The sequence below is a fragment of the Gasterosteus aculeatus genome, chromosome 14 (assembly GCF_964276395.1).
Source record: "Gasterosteus aculeatus chromosome 14, fGasAcu3.hap1.1, whole genome shotgun sequence".
Lineage (NCBI taxonomy): Eukaryota > Metazoa > Chordata > Actinopteri > Perciformes > Gasterosteidae > Gasterosteus > Gasterosteus aculeatus.
This window is the reverse complement of record NC_135702.1, coordinates 11,220,826-11,246,691: the sequence shown is the minus strand read 5'-3', so window position 1 is coordinate 11,246,691 and position 25,866 is coordinate 11,220,826.

Genomic DNA, 25,866 nt, shown 5'->3' with positions numbered 1-25,866 from the left:
CTTGCTTAAACCAGTGCACTGCATCTCGTAGCTTTGTCCAATCATTGTTGGGTGGCAGAAACTCTTAAACGCCCAAGGAGATACAGTGGCAGTGTGAGCAGTCTACTGTCTGCAAAGTGTGGCTTGCAGTCACACATAAGGAGAAGTGACAACAAACCCTATTCTCATCCAACCCGCTGGAAGCCATGCGAAACGTAACATTGTTGTCTCTTGACTAAGTCATGTGTTGTAAAACATCCATGTTGTTATTTATCAAGAAAAAGCCGTTAGACGTATGAATAGGTCTCTCTTTTGTCCAATCTCGCTGAAAAAAGGGGGCTGGTAGCTAAAACTTGACTGGGTCTTCTTATTGTTGAAATAGAAGCGACACATTTCAAGGAATATACTGTGGTCAAGAAACTGGGCCAAGATCTTCCAGATCTCTTAGCTGGTGTAAAAGTTGTATCGAGAAGCACACACACATTTATAGGTTGTTTTTCTTCTTCTTCTTTTTTAAGTCCTTTTTCTAAGACGTAGGCCAGGCAGCATTGGGAGTATTGCAAAGAATGGCCTCAGCAATCTTCAAAAAATCAAAGGTGTTTGTACAAATTATATCTCAACAACTCGGTACTCTTGTCTCTTGTTGCAGAGATACTCATCAATCCATCTGCTGTAATTATCTCTGAAACAATGCAATGTGCAAATGGAAACATTGGGTTTTTGGACTGCAGGAATATTTCTTTAAAATAAAAAATACAAAAACGGTAAATGTTTAAAAACTATATATGGCGCCCAACTAGTCTTTTTTATTGTACACTAATTAGGTCAAACTGTACACTGTAATACCACACTTTCATAAAAGACCGTCTTTTGTAAGGTTTTTAATGCAGTTTTTTGTCTGCTTGTAATAAATGTTTGCACTGGTATCATGGAATAAAGATTATATATATTTCCTCCACTTGGCTTTAAACATGGAGGCAGCTGAGGGGTTGCATAGCAGCTAATGTTGCTAACGGCAACAATGTCAACATAAATCACAGTGTTTACCTGGGGAGGACTGGAGGGTGGGCTGGCTGTGATGAAGCTGGATGGCAATATCCATGTTGGTCACTTTATTAGCTAAATTTCTAAATTTAAATAACACACAGCGAGAAAAAAAAACAATCACACTCTCAACTTGCCATTACTCCACTGTGAGCATTTACATTACAATATATGCCACTTTATTGATGATCAGAAACCACATAAAGCAATAAAAAAGGTCGACATTATTAACTGTGTACATTGCTTTTGGAGTTGAACCTGAAATAGATTAAACAGGTGTAGGTAATAAAGCATCAACTTAATGGGAAATTTACTCTCCTCACTCCATAGCTGCTGGATCTGTGAAATGTTAAGCAGCAACACTGCTGCCTGGAATTCACTTTGCCTAAAGACACTTCAGGAGGACACATGTTGGACCAAAATGGAATTGATTCAAGACGTAGTTGTTTAACGATTGGATCGCTACTCCCTTTTGCACTCCTGTGCTTGAATTTTGTCACCATATCTCGTCTTTTCCCTTTTCATTCTTAGCCAAACTGTCAGACATAATTTTCCAAAACATTGCTGTGTCTGAGGGAGCATGCCGGAAAAGAGTCTGCCAAAGTGACAAATGCCCCACGCACAACAGCAACGAGAATTCAAGTATGCACGTGTTATCGGCAAAGTCCAACCTGGTGACTTTGTGTGGTGTCGTTTCACATTCTACATTTGATGCCAATGACACCGTCTACTGATTTTGACTGTTTGGAAGGGAATGACAATCTTGTATCTGACTAAAATGATAGCAGGGTGATTTTCTGCAACCATCAGAAGTTGCTGTTTCCTCTCTGCGCTGCATTGTCAAATGAAAAATAATTATTTAATGGTGCAATAGAAAGGGCAGATTTTCCAAAATTATAAATCCAGCTTGCCAAATTGCCAAATGTTAATTTTCTGTTATTTCCTTGCCAAAACCCTTAGCGAGATGCAAAATTGGAAAGATATTTTGCTGCAAACAAACTGTGTGCTCATTTGTATAAAGAGGCCGAGCGCTTTCTCTGCCAGCTCATCAACTTGCTGTTGTTTCTCCTCATAATAATCTTTTGGCTGGTCTGAAACTCTAGTTTGTCTAAATGGCAGTGTTGGTCAGTCGACTACTTTGGCCCAGTCTTGTCAAGTATGGGTTGCTCTAAAATCTAAACACGTATTTACTCATAAAGCGTTAGATTCCACAGCCTGGTCAATGTTTATTTGCGTCTCACAGACTGGAAGATATGGATTTGGTCGCAGATATACTTACAACGGCATTTTCAAGATGGACTATTCAAGAAAGCCAGACAACTTGGGAAGATGTTGGCCAACCCTGACGCAAACTCTCCTTTGTTATGGTCGAAGGCAAAGACAATACATCTCATCAACCAGTTTGTTTGTTGAATGGGATCTTGGGAGAACATTATTTTTGTGTTCTGTGGCTTTTTACTTTTCTAAACCTCCCGTGAAGTGGGAAGTGAAATCACAGTGAACTTTTCGCACGGCGAGAGGAAAATAGTGTCCCTTTTTTGAACAGTCAATGTGGTTTCATTATTTTCGTCTCCGGAGTGCCTGCATTCATCGTTCATTCCCTTGTACACTTGTATCTGTCCTTCTTGACAAGCTCGAATCACTTCGATTCGTCTCCTATCCCCTTATTTGTTCATGCATCCGTTTTCCGATAAACATTCCTGTTCGACAACTCCAACGACAGATTCTCGAAAGGCAGCACTGATTTCTTCTCCGCTCCGCCTTCAGGAGTGACTGTGCGGTGAGTGAAAGCAATCACACTGCATTGTCGCCGCGCCGCTCTTGCATCGACACTCCAAAAGCAACACTTTCCATCATCAGCCCGATTCATAGCCGGGAAATGTCTTCAGAGTTGCTCCCTCAATCAATCTCTTTTTTCATGTTTTAAAAATGTGTGTGTGTGTGTGTGTGTGTGTGTATGCACTTTGGTGTTCAAACGACGAGAGATTCACAGCTTATCCGCTGAGTTTACAAACTGTCAACTTCTTTCACAGACAAAATCTTGCTCGAATGTGACTTGATGTCACACGCTCGCAAATGCGTGCGCACGCAGACACACACACACACACACACACACACACTTGGAGGATATTACTCACAGGTGCAGAATCCCTTGGAGAGTGGGGCCATCGTAAATCAGGCACGATTGAGATGTAAAACCGATGTTCTCCGTCTTTTACAACCCGGAGTAATTGAAACGCAACACGGCTGAGTTTGTATGTTTTTCTAAGAGACTCAGGAAGTGTAAAAGAAGCCTCATGCGGAGAATCAGTCACCCTTTTTTTCGAATTTACTCAAAGGTCTTCATGATCATCAGGGTGCTGGGGAAGTTTTATTTCAGTTGAAATGATGTGCAGCTGACGGGAGGTGTTGAACATTGTAACACTCGCTGAATTTTACACAAAACAAAGCTCATTTAAAATCTGCCAGGGTTGAGTTTATTAACTTGCAAAAGCTAAGCTCACGCTGTGTGCCTTTTATATTTGATCTATTACGGTTTTAATAGATCCAATGTTGTTTTACTATTATCTTTTCATGCACTGTTTTGCATTATTGTATTCAAACTGTAAATTACACATGTTACTTCTACTTCAATGTAATAAAATGTGGTTGTATTTAAAAAAAAGAGAAAAGAGATGTTATTCCAACAAATTAAGAATTTCCTTTTTTAGAATATTCTTTCCATAATAACTCAAATCAAAAGTGTTGCTGCTTTGTTGTTTCCCTTGGATTTAAAGTCAACATGATTAATACATGTTGTTATTCACATGAACATTTGTTTTACTGAGCCCATTTTAACTTTGCCCACACACATAAGTGTGCTCGTTCACATGTCTGTGAACTCGTGACAAAGCACACGTCCACATCTGCAGGTGTGCTTATATGCACATAAATCATGGCAGCGCAGGAGATAGGCATGGCTGCTTTCTGTCTTCACAGCTCTGCACATCCAAACCTTCGCCTCACACCTACAATAGTTTCAGGGCCTCACATTTTTTTAGCGCCCAACACTTGTATTTATGCGAGTTGTGTAAGAGATGTGATACCCTGAGCGTCAGTGCTGATATTTTCCAGCGCTTTACAATTTGTTTTTCACACACACACACAATCATTTTTTTCAATCATTTTCAAGACTGATTATACTGTTTTGAGCGGCTCTACTGAAGCTCATCAGATTGTCACAACCAAGACAGTCTTTTCTTTCGGATGACACAGACAAACCTCCAGGAACTGAGATCCTGCCAATGCAAAAGTCCCCTGTTTCTCTTTTATTAGAGGATCAAAGAGGTAAAACAGTATTCCCCAGTGGCTCTTGTGGCTCTGCATTGACAGCTGCTGCTGCTGCGGAACAGTCTACTGTCCAAAAACCAACATGAGCTCCCCTTGTACCCAACAGTCATGGTCATAGAGTATGTTTCACTCATTAATGGACTCATGTTGCTCTTTTCCAATCACTTGTTTTTGTAATATCACACGTCATACCTAGAAAGTGAATGTGCTCTGTGATTGTCTTGCATGAGTGCATGAACAGTTTTTTGGATTATTTCCTCACCCCATCGTCCACACTGCTGATTTAATGTTTGTGGCTTCAGATCTGTACAAAATGTAATGGTTATGGTATAATTCCATGGAATGAGACTAAACCTCTCCCCTTTGTCCCCTCGATGTCTGTCCTCCCACTCCCTTCCCTTATGCTCCCCATCTCTCTTGAATCCTCCCATTATGCGTCCTTGTACCTCCTCAATCTCCCTCTGTGTTGTCCTGTGTGATCTGTTGCTCCTCAGGGTAAAATTTCGGGGCAGATTGATAGTGTTCAAGCCTGCTGGTCAGCAAGGCTCTACTCCTTCCCTCCTCCCTTTTCTTCCTCTGTGCATTAATTCTGACTGCGTACCTCCTGTCCTTTATAATTCAAACTTCTACCCATCTGCCCATTAGTAGTTTGCACCTCCTCCATCTTCTCTTCTCACATTAGGGACCTTCCACTCCTCCCGATGTCCCTTGCGTTCTTTTCAGTCCCTCAGTTCAGCTCCCTTCCTCTGTTTGGACAGATTAATAGTCTTCCTGTCCAACAGAAGACCCTACAAAGACATGTCCTTCCCTTGACAACACTAAACAAAGCCTCTCTCACTCGCTTTCTCCCTTTTCTTTTTCTCTCACTCTCCTCTCACGCTCACACCCAGTGACCCACGCTTCCTCTGGGCATCCTAGACAAGAACTCCCTACCTCCGGCTTTTACTCTCTTCTTCTGTTTTTCTCCTCCAACGCACGAGCCCACAAGAAAACTCTTTCTTTTGGACTGTACCACCATCCATAAATTTACTTTTAAGTATGACCGGACATTACGCAGAAAACAGAGCCCAAATATAATACATTTTTTTGTAACTTTTTATGTTACAATCACTTGAACATTTGAAAATAGCGTTGAAGAAGTAGCGAGTGGAGCAGGTGAAGGGAGAGGTTGAGACTGACACAGATGTTGGAGGCAAAGTGGTGACGAGAGACAGGAGGGAAAAAGGAGGGTTGTGCCTGGGTCAGGTCCGTCTCCTGTCCCCAAAAGGCTTACGTGACTCACTGGTAGTTCAAGGGAAGCAAAGATCAAGGTTGGATTGTTGTGCGAAAGAAATAAAGGTCAAACTGAGCTTACTGAGAGAAACTAGGCTCTTTTGCAGCAAATGTGTTTGGTCAGCGGACAGGGGAGCAGTAATTAGACTGCACCATTGTTATTATAACATATCAGAATTGCATGGGTGAATACAAAAAACAAAATATGGCACATTTACAGCGCCTGACCGTAAATGATAATGTTGGATATTGGATGCTGCGTAGTCCATTAAGTTAAGCTATGATAATTATTTAAAAGACAAATCTCAGCTTTAATGTAGAAACATATTACGCTCCACTGATGGTAGTAACCTCATCACAATCTTTTTGAACCATTTCAACATCTACAATGGCAGTCAAGTTTGTATATTCCAAATGCTTTGTAGGCACCACGTTATTTAGAAATAGCCCATTCTGAAATGTTATAAGTGAGTTCAGCAAATATAACTAATTGGAATGGAACTCAGTGTTGGTAAACATGTAAAGGTCAGCATTGACACGCGTCTGCAGTGAGAATGTGATGAATAAGATCCTTCCGGTTACTTTCGGGGTAAACTGCTACGTTGTTTATTCAGATTCCCTGAGATGGATGGAAAAAAAAAACTTGTGTGTGTTAGACATTTAATATTAATTGCTGCTGTGCACTATTGCTCTTGCTGTTACTTTGCTCACAAATAACATTTGAATGATTATATTATTCACACCTTGTGTGGATGCACGCCTGCATCAACAGCTGAAGAATAAAGCCTTCATTTCTAATAAACAGTGGGAGGGTGTAAAATGAATTCATGTAAACAATTTCATAAATGTGGCTAATAATATAATCGAGACTGCATGATTACCTGTATAACTATGGAAAAGCCATGTGTTATTCATGAATCAATTTGTGAATAAACAGATGTGAACTGGAAAAAAAACAACCTGAATTTCAAACAAAAGAGAAAGTCTTGTTAGCATAATTTGGGATTCAAATTCACATTCTTATAATTAACAGGCCGCCTGAGACAACAAAGATTAACAATAGCAGTCAATTTGCTTGGCAGGCAGTCTGGGCCTGGTCATTTTGAAGGCAGCACAGCAACAAAAACAAATACACCTAACTGGGAGTGCAGCACATATTTCCCAGTTCAATGGAAAGAGTTATTTTCTAGGTCCTTTCATACTTTGTTGCCTAAGTTGTAAGTTGTAACCCCGTAGATGAGGTTCGGGATGGGCTTGCGATGCACCAGCATGAATAACAAAAAAGCCGATGTCTTATTTAGATATGGCAGAAATTCCTGTTTTTGTAACATATATGCATATACACAACATTCCAGTGTAGCCTGTGGGCTTTGAGCTATTTGCACATTTCATTAACTCCATAACCTTGGACTTTTAAAGTTTGGGAAAGCTAACCGTTTCCCAAACGTTCTTAATGCTGATTAATGTGGGGTTAGGTGCTGCATTTTATGAACATGTTTACCTATTTTTGTTGTCCTTAATACATCCTGATAGACATCAATAAATCAAATCAAAATCCAATAAAAAAGTGCTGTTAGAGGGATGTTTTCAGGGGATGGGCCACTTTTATTGACTTTTGGAACAGTGCTGCAAGCTACAACCATTTGAAAAGAGTTGTCAACACTGGGCTTGGTTTATCAATTTGTTATCCATATTTTGGGGATGTAGCATACTGTTACCATTTTGTAACAACGCTGACCCCAGCATTAAGCAATATCAGCTTACTGCTATGCTTTACAGGTTTGACTAGCAAAAAGAGGCTGGACCTTAGGTCGTAGGTCGACCTGGAAGTGTACTAGTGAGCGGCACAGGTACGGTAAATATAAAATTGAGAGCGGTGCGTTCCCTAAATCTCCAAGAACCGAGTCCTTGGAGAGAATGGCACAGCAACCAGCCAACAGGGAAACACAAAACCCTTTTTTAAGGTCCTGTTCAGTTCATAGATCGATAGATTCAGATGACAACAGCTCTGAGTGGTTGCTTCAGCAGTCATGCAGAATCGATGCAGGGCCGATGGATAGTATGTTTATCATTACCAGGAAGTGTGCGAGGGCCTCCGTGGAATAGTTAGAATGTTTACAGGTGTTCATTTTTGCATTTAGTGTGGATTTATTGTTGGGTATCCAGTCATGAAATAGCCTTGGCAATACAGCTGCTGTCCCCATCTGCTCCACCGGGTCCTCGCTCGGCCTCTCTTTCCCTCCATCTTTCTCTCCCAAACCAACACTCACGCACACACACACAAAGCTAATCGATGAACGTAACGCACATGCATTCAGGATCTTGCTTCTAATGTCACAGGCTACCACTTGTTAGACTTTTCCTGTTAGTATTTAAGGCAGCCTGCAAGACCAGGAGGACTTGGAGGACTTGTGTGAAAGAAAAATGACATCTTATAACATACACACATATGTAACTACAAATACCTTGCATCTACAGACAGCCTCTTCTAACAGATCTCACACTTTAATATATTTGAATGTACTTAATTCTTATTCTTTATTGGGATGAAAACTAAATATCTTGATTACGAGACGATGAACAGTGCAGGACCTTCGCTGACAGGTAATTTCATTCATTTTCATAACTTTTCTCCAGCAACCCTTGCTTCTCCATCTCGTCATCTCCTCTTCTCCTCTCTCCTCCTTGCTACCCTTGTTCCTCTCTCTCTTACGTATTGATCTGTCCTGCGACCCCTTTCTCTTGCTCCCATTCTATCCCGATCCAATCTCAGTACTGCCAGCACGATGATAGCTTTGTTTACAACAGGACCTCAGGGCAATCAGGTGGGGCACTGTGCTGTAGCTGTGAATAGGGAGTATTCTGGAAGAATTAGACCAAAGAGCTACAAGCTCTACTTGAAAAAATTACATATTGTATATATGTATATATATATATATGTGTGTTTTACCTGGATATTACACCTGCCTTCTCACTCTCTTTACGTTGCCCATGTGTTTTTGTTCATCTTTCAGTTTCTATTGATCGTGTCTCAGTTTAAGTTTTCCCTTTCACTCTGTACATTAAATGTCTGTTTCTCAATTAATTTCTCCATTGAGAGCTATGTCTCTAGAGAAACCTCTTTCTCTGCCTGTCTTTGCCATTTGTCTCAATTTCACTGGGCTCTGTTTGGCGCACAAAACAACACATCACTGCCAAGGCGGAACAATGGGTGTCTCTTGCTATTTCTCTATTTTTGTCTCAACCACTCCTCCCACCTTCTTTCTCAACAACTCAATTTCTAATTTAATTTTCAATTAGGCTTTACATGAATTGCTGGTAGCCATTGTTGCCAAAGCAATTAGATAATGAACAATAACAATTATTTTTTTAACCTTTAATAAGGACAGATTCATTGAACCACAAACAGTGACTGGATGGAATGATGAGGGGACAGATGTGTTGTCTCTCCTCTTCCATACTTCACAATGGTTGTTGCTGTTGGTATACAATGAACCAATTAAAAAAGAAAAATCTTTGGCATTGTTTTACTTACCACAAATCACAGCAACTCTTTTCTTTTTCATTATGAAAATATCTAAATGTTGTCTAATATGTATTATCTTTCCTTTTCTGCTTCTCGTGGCGGTGTGAGATTTGTTTTTCCATCAACACCCACGTCAAATATCTAGTGAACCATTCACGCAATCACATTATTATTTTAAGTTTTCCATTTTCATTGAGGATTGTCTGAAAATATAGTGAGTACACCACATTACGATATAACGAAACATGATGATTAAACAAAGTTTCATGAGGTGTGATGGTGTAAGTCAAATTATTTCAGAATTCATCGCTTTGTCTCTTTGCCCTGTGGCTGTGCCGTGAACGCAATCTCCTTTGATGTGACTCACCCCCGCTCCTTAATTTAAAATTGAACTTGAAGAATTCAAATCACACAAATTGCACAGAGTCTTACGTGAACGGATCAACAAAACGGTTCCTTGCTCCCTATCTGTCTCACACACAGAATGCATACTCAAACATGAATTAGCATAGTCCAGGTTGTCTTGTTTAGTCTGGATTGTACGATCATTTGTTTTAAAAAGACACACACTGTTGCAACTCAAATTCACTTTAGATGTGAGACATCAACACAATACATTCACATTGCTTGCTTTTTGTGTGGTTCTTGTTTTTGCTCGACTTGGTAGAAGCGTGTGAGCAGATGCGCATGGATTTTGTAGTCTATTGAATGCTAATCGGAACCTTATCTCTATTTAATTCTGAAATAACTTTCACCCATGTGGCAACTGATTTTATTCAGCATCAGAATTGGATCTGGTGTGCCTGTGAACCCCTGTGAGCTGCTTTAAGATCAATAAGAACTCCCTTACTTATCCCTTGGTGCAAACGGAGTTCGACTTGACTGATTTACTTCATGTGCACACCAGAAAGCAAATGATACCACTCAAAACTTATGTGGATTTTCCATCCAGATCTCCTGCACAGTTAAATGCTGTGCGTGTCAAGACTCATTTTGTCCTTGTGGTTGTACGCTGAAGTTATTGTCTTGCACTTCAGCAGATGAGATACTTAACACTTTGGGCTGGATCTCAGGGTGTTTGTGTGTAAGGACACTCTCCCCCCACTTTGCCATCTTACAGCCCCAGGTTATGTTTCTCCTGTCATATTTGATGTCTCCGGCTGCCCGTATCCTCTGAAGCCTCCAAGCCCTGCTTAGGCAGCGCTGCCAGTGGGTGTTACAGTCAACAGTTGTGGCGTCAAAGCCCTCAGATGTGATTTTTCGTGTGCTCTTCCGCAGCCAAAATGTTTCCTCTGCCCCCGTGTTGACCGCTGACATTATGCTGACATTATGGAAATGGATAGACGAGATCCAAAAAGGCAGCCAATCCTGAGGCGTGCTAATGGCATGCCCGAGCTACCGCAGCTGGTGCCGGGGCGATTGTCCCACGTAGTGACTGTGTTTCTACCACTTCTCATAAGGAACTGTGCAGTTGTCTTTTTTTTAAATATGCAATTACAAGTAATCGTTAATTAATTGAGAAAGGGTATCAACAGGGGGACAAAAGTACTCAAAGTATCATCAATGACTTTGAAGTAACATAGCAATATGTTAACATCCAGGCAACATTCTTTTTGTATCGCTTGTAGGTAATTTAATTTAAGTTATATGCTGTTTGGTGCAGAAGTAGTAAAGAAAAATACAACTGGACCGTTAAAAGACATTGAAATACTTTTGTGAAGGCGGGCATGGCCGTGGAGACAACTGCATTAGTCAAACACTAATTCCTGGTGACAAGACAGTCTCAGGATGCAAGGACAGACTGAGGGTGCTCTCCGCAATTAGCGTGTCATCAAGACTCAAAGAAAGTTTGACAGTTGCAGTGTCAGGATCGCATAGCAAATAGTCCATCACCCAACTCAAAAAGCAAGGCTCAAGCCCTTATTGGCAAATCTGCACCCTGTTGTGTCCTTGAGCAAGGCAATCCAACTTCCCAACAGTGCTACAGGTGCAGCTCCTGTCACTGTTGCAATGTTTTATTTAGTCCGAGGTCCTCTGGAATGACGTCGCACCTTGACAAATACATCAAGCTTTCCCTGCCAATAAGGGTACAAACTGTGCCCTGTGCATCGCTCTCAAACCGCCTGTCTTTTTGACCCTGAGAACGTTGCCCTGCCCTGCACACCTGCGGCTCATCCCCTCAACAGCCTCTGAGACGTGTCCCCCGCCTACACAACTGCTAACCTAATTAGTGTTTGTGTACATATTGAGCGTGTCTTTTATTTGTCATTGTTACCACTAAGTGGACTTTTTGGTCTAAAGTCCTGATTTTGCCTTGATATTGTCTTTTTTTTTTAATGCCCTGCATCTACAGGTTCTCAACCCACGCTCTCTTGGTGTCTCCATTTGTCGCCCAAGATCAGGGACGCTAATGTCAATGCAGGTTGATGTTGCAGCCCAACGTTCTCCCCAAGATGGAGTGGCCCGGGAGGATCTTGATTTGAATGCCATGATAGGAGTGTGGCACAAATCACTGGCAATTCCTCACACAAAAAAATGCATGCTTTTGCAAACTGATGATAATGTATGTCATGTGGGGGAATGTTGGGGTTTTCATTAAAGAGTGGTTTGTACAATTCAAAGGAAAAGGTTCCTTTGCTTGAATCAAAACACAACCGTGTGGTTGGTTAGTTGTATCGTTTGCTCAGCACTTTTAAAACTAGTTAAAGAAATCAGTTAATTCAAGAAAGCGTGTTCTTTTCACCATTTTTTTTGTCTTTCACCCTGTCATTTTTGTTAGTGTTATTGTTAAGACCTGTCAAGGGAGAACACATGCAAATCAGTTGAAGCTATAATATAATTTGCATCAAATGGTGACATCCATGTCTGTACTGTACATGGTCAGATGTCTGTTTTTTAATGTAACAACAGACTTAATTATGATTGTCAACCAAGGTGAAATATGTCTTTGACTTCCTTCCTTCCTTATCTGTCTAACTGCAACAATAGTGAATGAAAATGTTCCATCACAATTAAACAGACTTTGCTTTGCTTTTTGTGGCTGCTGCTTTAGCTCTGGTTCCATTTATCTTTTGTCATCAATTTGATGCTGTGCCATCTTTCTGATCTCCATCCATCTGCCTCCCTCCCTCCCCCAGGGTCCCACCCTCTGATCACAGACGTCTTCTCTCCACCCTGCTGTTGGTTTTTATTGCTGTTTTTTGGGCGGTTTCTGTTGTTCTCTTTTCGTTGGTCTCGGCCTGACACCCCTCTCGCCGATGCATCCCGAGAGCGTTCGACAAAGTCTGAGAACACAATGAATCCCATGTTGTTCCTACTTGTTAAACAGTGGACTCACAGGAGTCCTTAAATGTTCTATATATTGATTTTTAAAAAGAGCCACTGCGTCCTTGGGGATTCCCTGTTGCAAAAAAATCATATACAGAATAATATACACATGTTCAAGTTTTTTTCCAGAGATCCCATGAGATCGCATAACTGGTTTTGCCTCAACAGGATCTACATCGGCGTGTTAAAACTGAATGATTTCAGCAATAAAACCACCCTCAACAAACCACATCTGCCTGGAACATGTTATCCGTCCTTGACTTTACAAGAATATGGGCTCAATTACTACAAGACAACTGGCTCTCATCTGTTGGTGATGTTTTCTCGCCTTTCCGTGGGCTTTTTTGTTTATGTGCTTGTTAGTGTACTGCCTGTGTCCGTTACAGCTGATTTCATCTGCTCTGATCTTGTGTTTTATTGCAGTGAAGGAGTACAACGTGTCCGTGTGGCTGCTGCCGCTGCTCTGTGCGCACACATTTAGGCATGTCCGGGTTGGCAGGTCAGTCTAAGCATGTTAATGAGATCAGAGTTCAACTTCTCTAGCCCCTCTCAAACATACAAAGAGACACATACACATTCTGGCGATTCCACTGTTACAGGAAGAACCCAGGCCCCAGGCATCTCAACACTATATTACTTCATCCTCCCACCTCTCCATCCATTACACTCATCTGTCTCCCATCACCCAAGTTATTTCCATACCTCTTTCTCTTCCTTCTTCCGTCTCGCCAGTCTTCTTTCCTTTACTACCTCCATCTGTATCTCATTATCTGCTACTTTTGTCACTCTTGTCCTCTCAATCCAACACCGCTCTTGTTCTTGCGGACTTTCCTTGCCTCTGGTGTTTCCTTCCTCTCTCTCGTTTGTTCACCTCTACGCTTTGTCCTTCATTGTGTCCTCATCCCGGGATTCACCCCGAGACCTCACCTACCCTCTTCACTGCTACCATTCTCTTTTCATCACTCTCTGCTTTCTCTTCAGTTTTGCCTTCTTTCATCACCACCTTTTTTTGGTCCTTCACTTTTTCTCTAGCCACCATTGCGTCCCTCACGTCTCACCCTGGCCCTCTCTCAGCTTCCGTGACGCGCCTGTCTTGTGTTCGCTACCACGTCCACTTAGTCCCCTCTGTTGTAATAATATCTTATGGTCTTCTTTACGATGTAGTTGAGCTTTTTGACATTTGTTCCCCTGATTCCTTTGCAGAGGAGAAATCATTTGGGCTCTGTGTCATGTGTATGTTACATATAACCTCAGTTCCTTTCTTTGACAGCATATATTATAAAGCTTGATTGATGGCTACCTAGATGGCGAAGAACATATCTATCTAAAGTACCCTGTTCCTGCACCTGTGTAACACCAGCATCACATGTGGAGCTACGTCAAGCCACCTGCCACGTATCCCACTTGTTGCCTTAAATTAAACTCCATAACTGCTGGACTGGGTCAACTTGGTACAACTCATTCTGTTGCAGAGCATATTTCCAAACAAAGGCCGCCCTGCAGATGAATTAAAGTGGCCATAAAAAGTCAGGTAGGAGGCAAAATATATGACCTAGTTAAAGCATTTCAATACCTCTCTGAGAGCGTGTGCAACTCCGAATCACATACAGAGTCAAACCAAGAGGAAGGGAAGGTTTTTGCACAGAGAGACTGAGAGAGGAAGGGAGGGGAGGGGGGATGAAAGGGACAGACAGATGGACGTATAGAGCAACCGGAGGGCTGTTTTTCCTGGTTGTATTACTCCCAGAGATCCCTTTAAAATAAATCAGGGTGGTTTATCCTGCCAACAATGCACTTACTGCTCTGTTCATAAACAATGCTTTTATGGCTTCTCACTAGATTAACTTACTTAGCTGGAGAACCTAAAGGAGTAAAATGCATATAAGAATGTCTAGATGATGTACGGATGGAGGGAGGGGAAAAGAAAACACTGTAAGGAATGAAGACAAGGGGTGAAAAGGGCCTGGAGAGGAACATATAGGGAAGAAGTGAGGAGGACACAAAAAGATGTTTGAATACCAATGTAATTATACAACATTGGTATGAAACGGCATTGGTATGAAGGCCACAGCTTTTGGAAAAGAGGCCACTATGACCAAAATGTCAATTGATTTCAACTTCTCAGCTTCTTGCATTCAGGGTATGGCGACTCTGGCAACAATGGCATGCATTGATAAAAAAATGAGGTTAGATGTCAATGTCTCAGACATTTATTGATGCAAGAGGTTGTGAAGATAGAAGATATTAGGTTGTGCTCATTTAATTCTGACTTTCACACATATAAAGTGCTTGGTTTCGGTTGATGGTTATTATTCGGACTGAGACAAGAAACGGGTGAAAACGTGTATTAATCATTGATCATATTATTTTGCTTATTCTTATTCACGACGCTGTTATTCAGCTAACTGTCTACTTGGCCTTTTGAAACCCGCCTCCTCCAAGGACAAGTGGACTCATTCAAATAACAAATATGCCAACCATTCAACAGCATTGGCACGCGTGTTATAGTTGATTAGGGATGTTTCCCTCTTTGAGGTCACAGGTTTTGGTTAACCAATATTTGTCCACTTTATTGCTGGACAGAAAACCTTGAGATCGGGGGAAAAAGAAACTGATGGGGAAGAGAAAATGTCTTCTAACCAGAAACAGATTCCCCATAAAATCTTGTTTTCACCTTGGCCTAAGAGCACATCCATATCCCCAACTCCTACAATGAAATTGAGTCTGTCTCTGTTCCACATGCACACACTCACTGTAAAACTTGATGGGTGCTCCACTGCAGCGCAGAAAGAGATGGTGGGAAACATGTGACTTTTGACCCCTGGTCGGGGTCACAGGCAGGCCCTCGAAGACCTCAGAGAGATGGAACGTCAAGAGTGATCAGATCTGACAGCCCACTTCCTCCCGAGACAGGAAGTCAGGTGCATAACCGCTTCAAAACTGCCAATGACTCTGTGACTGATATCATCACGTGCCTTTTAAACGCACAGCAGGAGCTGGACAAGATTAGAGAGCATCACATTAGATATCGGGATCAGATTCCAATTTGAGAGGATACATCTAACCGTGTCTGGTTTTGTTTAGAGGTTTTTGGTTGAAATGCATAGTATACAGTAATTCTCCTGCTCAATACACACTTCTTTCTCGCATTTGGAGATACCATTTTGGAAAGGAATTGCTCATGTGTTAATATCTTATTTAGCAACAGAAAAATATATGTTTCTTTGGTATGACAGTGTGGGTTTAATTAGAACTAAAAAAGTAGACAGTGGTGTATCCGAGGTGTCTGAGCTTAAATAAAAAGCAATGTGCACATCTATTATGACAAGCAGCATTACTGTTAACCAGTACCATCATAATGCAACATAAAAACTTTCTGTAATATGTATATTAATTCAGAAATGTGGTTTGCATCTGTCTTGAATTCACCCTTATATCTTGCATTAACCAGTGTTTTTGTTATTTAGTTAGCCTTCGTCATGATAAATGTATGAGAGAGGTTCAGTTGTTTTCTAGTAAAATAGAACTGCTTTACTCCTTTCATTTTTCAGACTATATTTGATTCACAAGTAGCCGTGAAAAAGTCTTCAACCTCTATGTCCATGAAGAACCACAGTAGCAAAACCATTGATAATGGATGTATATCTGGCCTAAGGCTAGGACCAGTATGCGGCTATCTGTTGTACCAGACTGTGCGGAAAGTCTGCGGTACATATTAGTGATTTACTGGGCTCTTTACAATGCTCCCACAGGCCCCCTCCCTCACATTGTAACTCAAAACTACATTACAGGTTCAGCCGGCTGCTTATCTAAAGTCATAATGAAAGTTTGGTCTCCCTCTATTTAGATAGACGATCGTTTCTCTCCCAGAAATACAAGTTTAGTTTGCTCGAAAGCCTGCTTTTTACTAAAATCAATGAAGACTTGGAGTTAAGCTGTACGATGGATGAGACAGCTTGCTGCTGCTTGAACAAAGTCACACTAGAGACCAGGTATAAAATCATGAAATGAGGCGTGAGGACATTGTTTGTGCGCAGTCACTTGACGCGTTCGCTTAACCTTGGCCCTGACCTTACAGACAGAAGCTGTGTTTATCATCCTGCTACCACGTATCCAAGAGGAAGGCATATTCTATCGTCTATGCTGTACTTAATAACCCCATTATCGAACACTAAACACTGTAATATTGATGAAATCTGTTGAACAATTAAAGCTCCTTCTGCAGACATATGAATGGAAGATACCACTTATAGACAATAGAGGTCAAATTAAACTGTAATATTATAGTATTTTATATATTTTTGCACATGCGAATGCATGCAGCAGTGAAAGATTTAGGATTTTAAAAACACACACATTCACAGATCACACATATCTGTAGACTGGTTGTCTGCCTACTGTTTGTTTATGTCCTCTCAGACACCCGTTGTCATTTATCAGCCTCCAGGAAGTTACTTTTTGGAAGTAGAATACATGATCATACACACATACGCCTACGTAAAAACAAAACACAGACATAAACACTAATTCACTAAAAAAATGTAAAAATAAATACACACAGAATCAGACAATATTATACACTCAAAAAATGATGCACATGCATGCATGCACAGACACACAGAAACACCCAGAGACTCAGTGACAGTCCAAAACACCACAGAGTGAACACACTAGCTTGGACATGCAGTACGCCGTGCCAAATGGCCTCTTTGATATGGTTCGGCGACGTGGAATGAAATGTGACATACACTCAATTTAACTTTTCAGAAAGATGAAAAAATATCAATAACCAAACAATTCAAGCATTGCCAGGGCAAATCAAATGGGCCTCTGTGTCGCTGTGTTTGATGCTTTTAGATTTCAAGTAAAAAGAAATGACCTCCTAATAATGAATTGCAGCCTGTTTGTTCCATCTCGTGGATGACCAAGATTAAAAGTAATCTCTATAATGGCAACATTGTCAATTTAAAAGATAAAATCCTTCAACATTTAGGCTTTTTTCAGTTTATCAGATTATAAAAAATGTTTCATGTTTGAGATTCCCAATAGAGGTAAAATGTTTTCACTCCTTCGTAACAGGGCTTCATAGAGGCTTAATTCATCTGTTGTATTTTTAGTTCTAATTCAACAAAACTGCATTATTGATTACTTTTTATGTATCACAAATATATATTGAATGAATGCAGGTTAGGCGGAGGTTAGGATCAAAAAGTGGGTCAAACAAACACAGGACTTTGACCGAGGAGTGCTTGTATCCTGTAAAAAGCCTTTGCTTAGAATAAGATTATTTTTCAGGTTTCATGTCTTTTAGTGAACTTTTATATTTCAAACAACAAACGAAGCAAATTCTTTTTTACTGCAACTTTCTGAGTTGGTTGTTGTGAAATAAACGGGGAAGAAGCTTTAAACAACTCTGGTTTACTCTGCGGACAAGTGTATATGATTCACTGTAAAGCAGGCCAGCAACGTAAGGAGCACACGCACACTGATTTAAATGCACGAGCTCACACACACACACCAGGCCGAATGCTCAACCGCTCAAAAATACACACACAATATCTCCAACGCACGCATGCATCCATGCCAAACACTCACAGCTCCCTCTTGCTCCCAAGAGGGTACAAGAGAATAAAAGTGTGAGATCCATATCGGGGAATTTAAATCAGAAACATGTGGAGGCGTGCTGTCTGTCTTGATCTATCCGAAACACACACAAACACACACACACACACACACAGATATACATTGACTGTGACACTATCTTGCAAATCTGTTAATTGTATTTAAGTAGAATTAGATTATCGCTGAACTTTGACCTCTGCGTTGATGTCCTTGTTTGCAGGCAGGAAATTGCTCCGTAACTATTACACGGCCTTCAAGTCAGGCCGAGGCTAAATGAGATACAGTGTTTCAAATTAGTCTCACTTATCTTTTCCTTTTTTTTTTCAACCAGATAACGGTCTCTGTTCAATATATCCCATCTTTTCAGCAATGTAAAAAGTCTCGGAATGATTCTACGGAGATAATAAGTTTAACTTTAGTAACCTTAACACCAAACATGTCAGTCAGTTTTGGAGCTGAGCAGAAGAGGTAAAGGAAGGATGGAGGACGGAGTCACCACGTATGTTACGGGAAGCGCTTAGTCATGTAGTCAGGTTGGTGCGGTAACTGTGAGCACACAGAACAAAGACAAGTCACCGCACCAGGTTAAGCCCCGTCCCATCTGGCATTTTCTTTAAATACAGACACACCTATAAAAGTTGAGAAAGACCTCAAAAGTAGAAAGACAGATGAAATGAAATGAACCCACAATTATCAGCTAGGCTCAGGTGTTTGAGACAGAGCATCCGCTACCACACCATCCTGGCCTTTAATATGCCAGGGCTACAAGCCTGACGAAATAACATCCAACTCGTTAACTGCAGATTTGGACAGTGCAGAAATGTCAAGGCGCTGTGGTCAGTATATAGCACCAATAAACCTTCTCCAGAGCCTCCATGAATCTGAATATGTTGAAGGCCCCAAATAAGAGAGAATGCTTACTTCTAAACTTAAGTCTGCAAGATTTTGTTAGCTTCATGCATACAGTCTCTTTTCACAAATAAATAACAAACTTCTTGTTTTCACCCTCATTCAGCCCTCAATCAAGTCTCTCTGCAAGTATTCCTAAGCAACATTTCTTAATTCTTCCACTGACGAAAGCTCACCTGACAAAGTGAGCGTTGAAATATCCCATCGATTCTTAACTCATTCTTTCCTTGAAACGGATTGAAGAGGATCAGGCAGCGAACCACGTATCGTGCCTTCAACGTCATCAACTCACGCAGGAGTAGGCGGCCTGAACTGGGTTTGCAGCAGTCACAGTATGGTTCTGTGCATGTATCTGAGGGCAGTCCGGAAAACCCAGAGGATTAATCCCACCAACACCTATATGACTATCTCTATGCAATCAGCCTGGAAAAGACAACACAAAACCGTGGTACAGTTCTAACGTAAATCATTGACATATTCAAGTGGCAACGTTTGGTGCACCAAAGCAGGATCAGTGACCTTTAAAAAGTCACAATCAAGAACCATATAATGCCACTGCACGGGAATCAAACCCAACTCCACAGCCTGTATTAAAAGTGTTCTGCTGCTTGGGTGCATAAAAAATAGCATGTAAAAAACGTCAAGTTTTAGAAAGTCATTAAGTGTTTGCACGAATGAATGAAAAAAAGAATATATTGTCTTGCTTTTTACTTACTTATTATCTACTAACGGAGCATTACTGCTGAGCATATTTCAATGCTTTTTATTATTCCTACCGATCTCCTGGTTATTTGAAAACATGGTCATTTACATGGTCATATCAATCGAACATTTTTTCCATTTTCATACATGCTCTGGATATTGGAGAATAGAGACTAATAGAGCTATTAAACATCGTCCATTGATCTTTACATCAAATACGATCTTCTACATAACTTCTTTTGGTGATGAAAGTGTGGAAGATGAGAATTTATAAGTCTCTCTCTTCCACATCTACATATCACAACTGATTTCCCACTCAGTCGCTTTTGTCCTTGAATCCCACTTTCTCATCCAGTCACACCCTAATTTTTCAAAACACTTTTCTCTATAGCCTCTCAAACGTTTTCCTATAAGAATTTGCTCAAAAAATAACTTTTTTTTCCCAACAGCTTCATCGCCCTCTCTCTTCTTTCACCTTGCCGTACCTGCCGCGTCTTTCTGCAATACTTTCCACCCGGGCTCCTTCTCCTCACCACTCGAAAATCTTTCCACCTCATACACAAACCTCATACCAGTTCAAATCTAAATGCTAATGGCAGTTAGAGTCCTTGACCCTTCCCTTGTGCGATCTTCCTCTCTGCTGAATTTTGTATGACCAAAGAAAAGGGAAGTAAGAGAGGAGAACGGAGTTCATTGCGGTGAGGTTAAAGGCTACCAGGCCTCATTATAAAGATCTTACAGAGGAAAAACTGGAGAAGGAGACAAGTGACAGACAAATGGAAAAAGAGGTCATCTTTGAGATTAAAAATGCATATATAGTGCTTTTAAATCAGAGGCCTAGGGGCATGCAGTCACAATAGTTCAGGTGTGGGTGCTGGTATCCATGGCCTTTCATATGTTTGTGGACCTTTTCAAATTATCTACCAAGTATTAACCTCATGCATTATTGGACAGTAGGTTGGATGCACTTTCTTCATATTGAAGTCTAAAGATATAATAATCATATTAAGGGCAAAGGAAAGAATGCAAGGAAAGCATGAGAGTGATTGACAGCAGACAGTTAGAGAGGTTTGTGTGTGCTCGTATGGAAGTTGGCATCCAAAGTGCATTCCTGTGTGCGTTTGTGTCTCTGAGTGTACTGTATGTGTGAGGTATTGAGCTGATTACTCTTTAAGCTAAAAATGACCTTCCAAACCAGCTAAATGACAGGTAGGATCACAGTCCTTTGGTTTAATAATGGACAAGATGACATTTGAAGGTCAGATCAACGGCTGCATCACCGGTACCGAAGAGTAACACGGTTGGGATTCAAGGCGCTCACTTTCACCCACGGCTACATGAGGGAAAAGAGTTGTAGAAAATGGCAGTAGGGGCAGAACCCTGCTAACGGATGCTCCAATTTATCTCTGGTATCTGAAAAGTCTGTTACAATCGAATTGGAGACATTTTGAGCTTGAAATTAAACCGGTGTCAATTTTCAATTGTTGCCTTTTTCATCTTGTTGTTCGTCTCAAATTTCTGCAGCTGAACCCCCCAAGACGGGTGCCAACTATTCGTTAAGTCAGTCGTCACGACTGCGTACAGAACAATTACGTTAACCACTTTATAGTTTATCACCACCTACAGTAGCAGCCATAGTAGCTGACCTACTGATGGAAAACTACAGCTATAATAAAGTATAGCAATCTAAGCGCCTCCCAATGAATTTGGCTTAGTTGAGTTTGTTTGAGATTCATACAGCCAAGGGGAATATTATTAATAATGTTAAAGCTTCAATGTATAAAAAGTTATTCCTATTGACGAGAAAAAAAAAAACGGAATGTGTTCTTAAAGTTAAGAAAAGACAAGTTGTTCACCAACCGACTGGGCCTGTAAATGAGCTCCTTAAATGGATGAAAGAAAGACAAAGTGGTGGAATACATATTCTCCTAATGCGGAATGAGAATGAGATAATGAAACGTTGCGGATACGATTGTGAAGGGAAAATGTTTGTAGGCGATCTTATTAGAGCTGCCCTCACATCTCCCACCCAATGCAATAACAGAGATGGAAGTGATAATAACACTGAGATATTATGCAACTGGAAACATGCAATAGTGTAGCACTGATGCGTTGGGTCACTCGAGGGCAAAATTAAAAAAAAACATCATTCATCAACGATCACTGGAGAGTCTGGATAAGAAAACCCATATAAATGTGCTTCAGCTCCACAAACTCTCTGGAGATGCCAATACAACCGCTGTTTTTTGAGAATTGGTCTGTTTTTGCAATGAGGCTAATTTTCATGGAAAGGGGAATGACTGACAAATCTTTACGTGTTACCTTATTTAAATACCTGCCAATAGCACAAGTGCACAAAAGCCCATTTTGCTTGACTGTGCAGTTGGGGGTTTATTTCACCCTTTGTGGTTTCTTTGAGAATTACACGGTTTCCTTTTGTCTTACATACAGCCACAAAATTGTACTGATATAAAATGTTAAGCTATCTGTTTGCCACACACTGGAGAACTAGTGTATTTTCCAATCAGAAGTCACTATTTTAGAAAGGTAGGCAAGTCATTGATTTGGAACATCCATCAATCCATCCATCCATGGAACATATAAATCAAAAAACACTTAAACCTAAAAGCACAAAGTCATACAAAGCTGAATGTACACAAGGGTATAAGTTGAATCTTGTTTTGTCTTTTACTGTTAAAAAAAATCTATTCTACTAATTTAAAAACGTTGTGGGAGGACTCAATGTTCTTATCAACTATAATTAAAACCCTTGTAGTTGCAGAGGATGAAATAGTTAAATGGTAGCATTTGCAAGTAATAATGTGTATTATAAAGTGTACAACCTACAGTGTTTATGCTATTACAATGAGAGCCTTCCCAATGCTATTCTACACTATATTCAAAGGTATAATTACACATGTCATTCCACTCCATCTGCCTTTGTTTTCATCAAGCAAATGTTCCGAGATCATGATGTTTAACGAGTGTCATTGATATTGAAATCAATTTGACTAATCGCTTCTTGGCACTTACAGCTCGCCCCCAGCTAAAGCGTCCATCGTCATGTTATGTAATCAAGAAAGAATTATGCAAATTGTTATGGTAATCAGAAAGCCAGAGGGTTGTGGTAGCAAAGTCTTGGAGACGCTAACCGAATTATGCGACTGTTGTTCTCTCAACAAAGTGTCTACTAATGGACGGGCGGTACAACAATAAATATGCAACTGACAAACATGAAGAATGTAGATGTTAATGTATTCATTTTTGCAATATGTTGCAAAAATATGTCATTTTTTCCGTACCTGAACTTCAGGAATAAATGTGATGTATTTCTGCACTCATTTAGCAAAGATGTATATTTCCTTGAATAGTGTGTGTGTGTGTGTGTGTGTGTGAGAGAGAGAGACTGTGTGTCATGAAAAGCATGTTGAAAGTGAAGAAATTATCCAAAAATACCAGCAAAACAGCATGACTATGGGAGAAAGGGAACGCTAATCTCAACCTTGAACCTTAAACTTGAGCTCACTGAAATGGGTCTAATAATGTATGTGATCAACAGCCATTTGACAAAACAACTACAGGATACTTAGTTTTTCAGATTATTCTATTTTATAATATAGTATTTTTACTGAATTTGTTAATTTCAGCCTCTATTCATGCTGCTAGAGGCAACCTTGTTTTAACTATACAGCGATAATAGATGCTTGGATCTGCATGCTTTTAATTCATTTTAATTGTTTGCATGTTTTAATTATCTTTGTGAGCTGTGCATTTGTCGAAGTGTTATTGCAAATTAGGTTTTATTTGTTGCCTGCCTTTTTTAACTAGCAACTGTCTAGTGGTGCGTGTCATAATTGCCGGCAGGTGCGTCTCAGAATTGTCGGCAGGTGCGCCGCATTTCCGCTTTAAAAAGCCTGGTGTGATCGATGTGGATGGCAGGCTAACGGTCAGCAGCACGGAGTAGAGGCTGACAGGCAGGTTTTCAAGTATTGTGAGCGGTTGTTTTTTTTACAAATCTGTTCCCCATTTGGCTTATAAATTGATAAGTCGAGGACGAGGCGGTAATATTTATTTTACCTCTCGCCCTCGCTGGCCCAATTTTGCTGTCCTTTTTCTAACTTAAGTAGGTTCTTAGTTTTACGGCTACATCTGGGATTACTTTTAGATTCAATCATTTCCGACTGTTTTATATATCGAGGTTGACTGTTTTTGACTGTCGTTGTGTGAGTTTATTGAATTATCCTGCTTTTAAATTTGTTTGGTTCTGTCTGAAACTGTGGCACACGCACTGTCAAATCCTTTCGGTTTGAAAAACCCAATGCCATCTGGTTAGTATTACGAAATGGTTCGGTTTAGCTGAGTTAAATAAACCTCATAGTTTGTGTTTAATTAATAAGGGAACTATGCAGTGTTACAACCATAACATAGTAAATCGCCCTCAGTGTGTGCGTGTGTGTGTGTGGTCTTTCTCTAATGGTCCAAACCCCCCACCAATAAGATGGATATAGACCCCATGGTTTTCAGAATCTAGTACAATAACACCATATATACGACCAGCAATGGGGCTATCTTGTGAACTACTGGTCAAATAGCTAACCCCCCATGACAATGTGTCCTTGGGCAACTCACCCCAACATGGCTCCTCTAGCCATGACCACAGTAGGACCCTTAGTTTCTGATGGGCAGGTGGCACTGTGTATGGTAATTCCTGTCATCAGGGCGTGAATGATGACATGAAGTGTTCGAGCGCTTTGAGTGGTCAGGAGACTAGAATAGCGCTCTGTAAGTACAGTCCATTTACCGCGTGTCAGCCTTGCGGTTGATTGGCGACCAGCAGCGTGCACCCCGTCTCTCGCCTGATGGTAGCTGGGGATTGACTCCAGCTCCCCCGCGACCTTGCATGGAGAAAAAGCGGCTTTGAAGATGGATGCATATATATATATATATATATATATATATATATATATATATTACTTCCATGTTTTCCCTGTACACTCAAACATTTGGATTGCAAGATGTGTTTTGCTTTATGAACATTTTGATAAAGCAAAGAAATCGTCTTATTTCTGAAATCGTCTCTGCATGTTTGTGCGCACCATTTCTAAACTACACTGATAATTGTCTGCTATCCATCCAACTCCCTCCTACAGTGAGACCGTGGTGTTTGTGAATATATCCATCTGTTTTTTATTGGGGTAACATTTAATGCTCTCTAAAAGGGAACTAACCATATAATCCATCCTGTCAAATTAAAGAAGGATTGAGAGTTTCAGCATAATGAAATAACATTATAGGTTACTGAAGCAAAAAGAGTAAATGAGCATTTAATTATTATTGTTGTTTGTTCTCTTGTAAACTAATCTGATTGTTTAAGGTGCGTGATGGAAAAGCTTTGGAGTGAAAAACATTGCTTTTGTATCCTTGGCTGCAATGCACCTTTAGTGTACTACTTAATTCTTAAAACAAAAATAAAATTATGGGGATTTTAAGAGTGGATTCTTACTTTGTTTGCTAGGGTGCTTTTTTTTAACGTGAACAAACGTGTGGTAGGTCCCTGTGTTTTTAATTAGCATGTGACTCACACATAGAACGAGGTCTGCGGGTGCGTGCAACCGTAATGGGTTCCATTTGCAATTTAACAGATTTTGTAATCGGCTTAGTAAAAGAGTGGTGTGATGAAATAAAGTTTAATGGTCCTCGTGACGCAGTTCCGAGATAACTGCCATGCTGCCGCTAGAATACCGACGGATTCAAAAACAAGATATATCAGATTGTACATCTAACACTCACTCACACACAGAATTGAAATTCATTCAAGTATGTACAGGGATACAATTTATTACTTTGAAAACACAAAGCACATTATTCCTCATGTTTGGTATTTTTTTTAATGAATAAAATTGTGTTTGACAGTAAAACATGTCCATACGATCTGTACTACAACAGATTACTCAAACTTTTTTTCTTTGTCAACCTTCACAACTGGTGAAAATATATCAGCTTTCACCAAAGTGTTTGGATTTAGTTTCTAGCAAGATTCATAATTGGCTGAAATGAATAAGGATTCTTTTTTTGTGAGCTACACATAAATAGAATGCATCGACATGACTATACAATGATCAGACCGTAGTGAAACAGTGAGAAAAACGACGGCG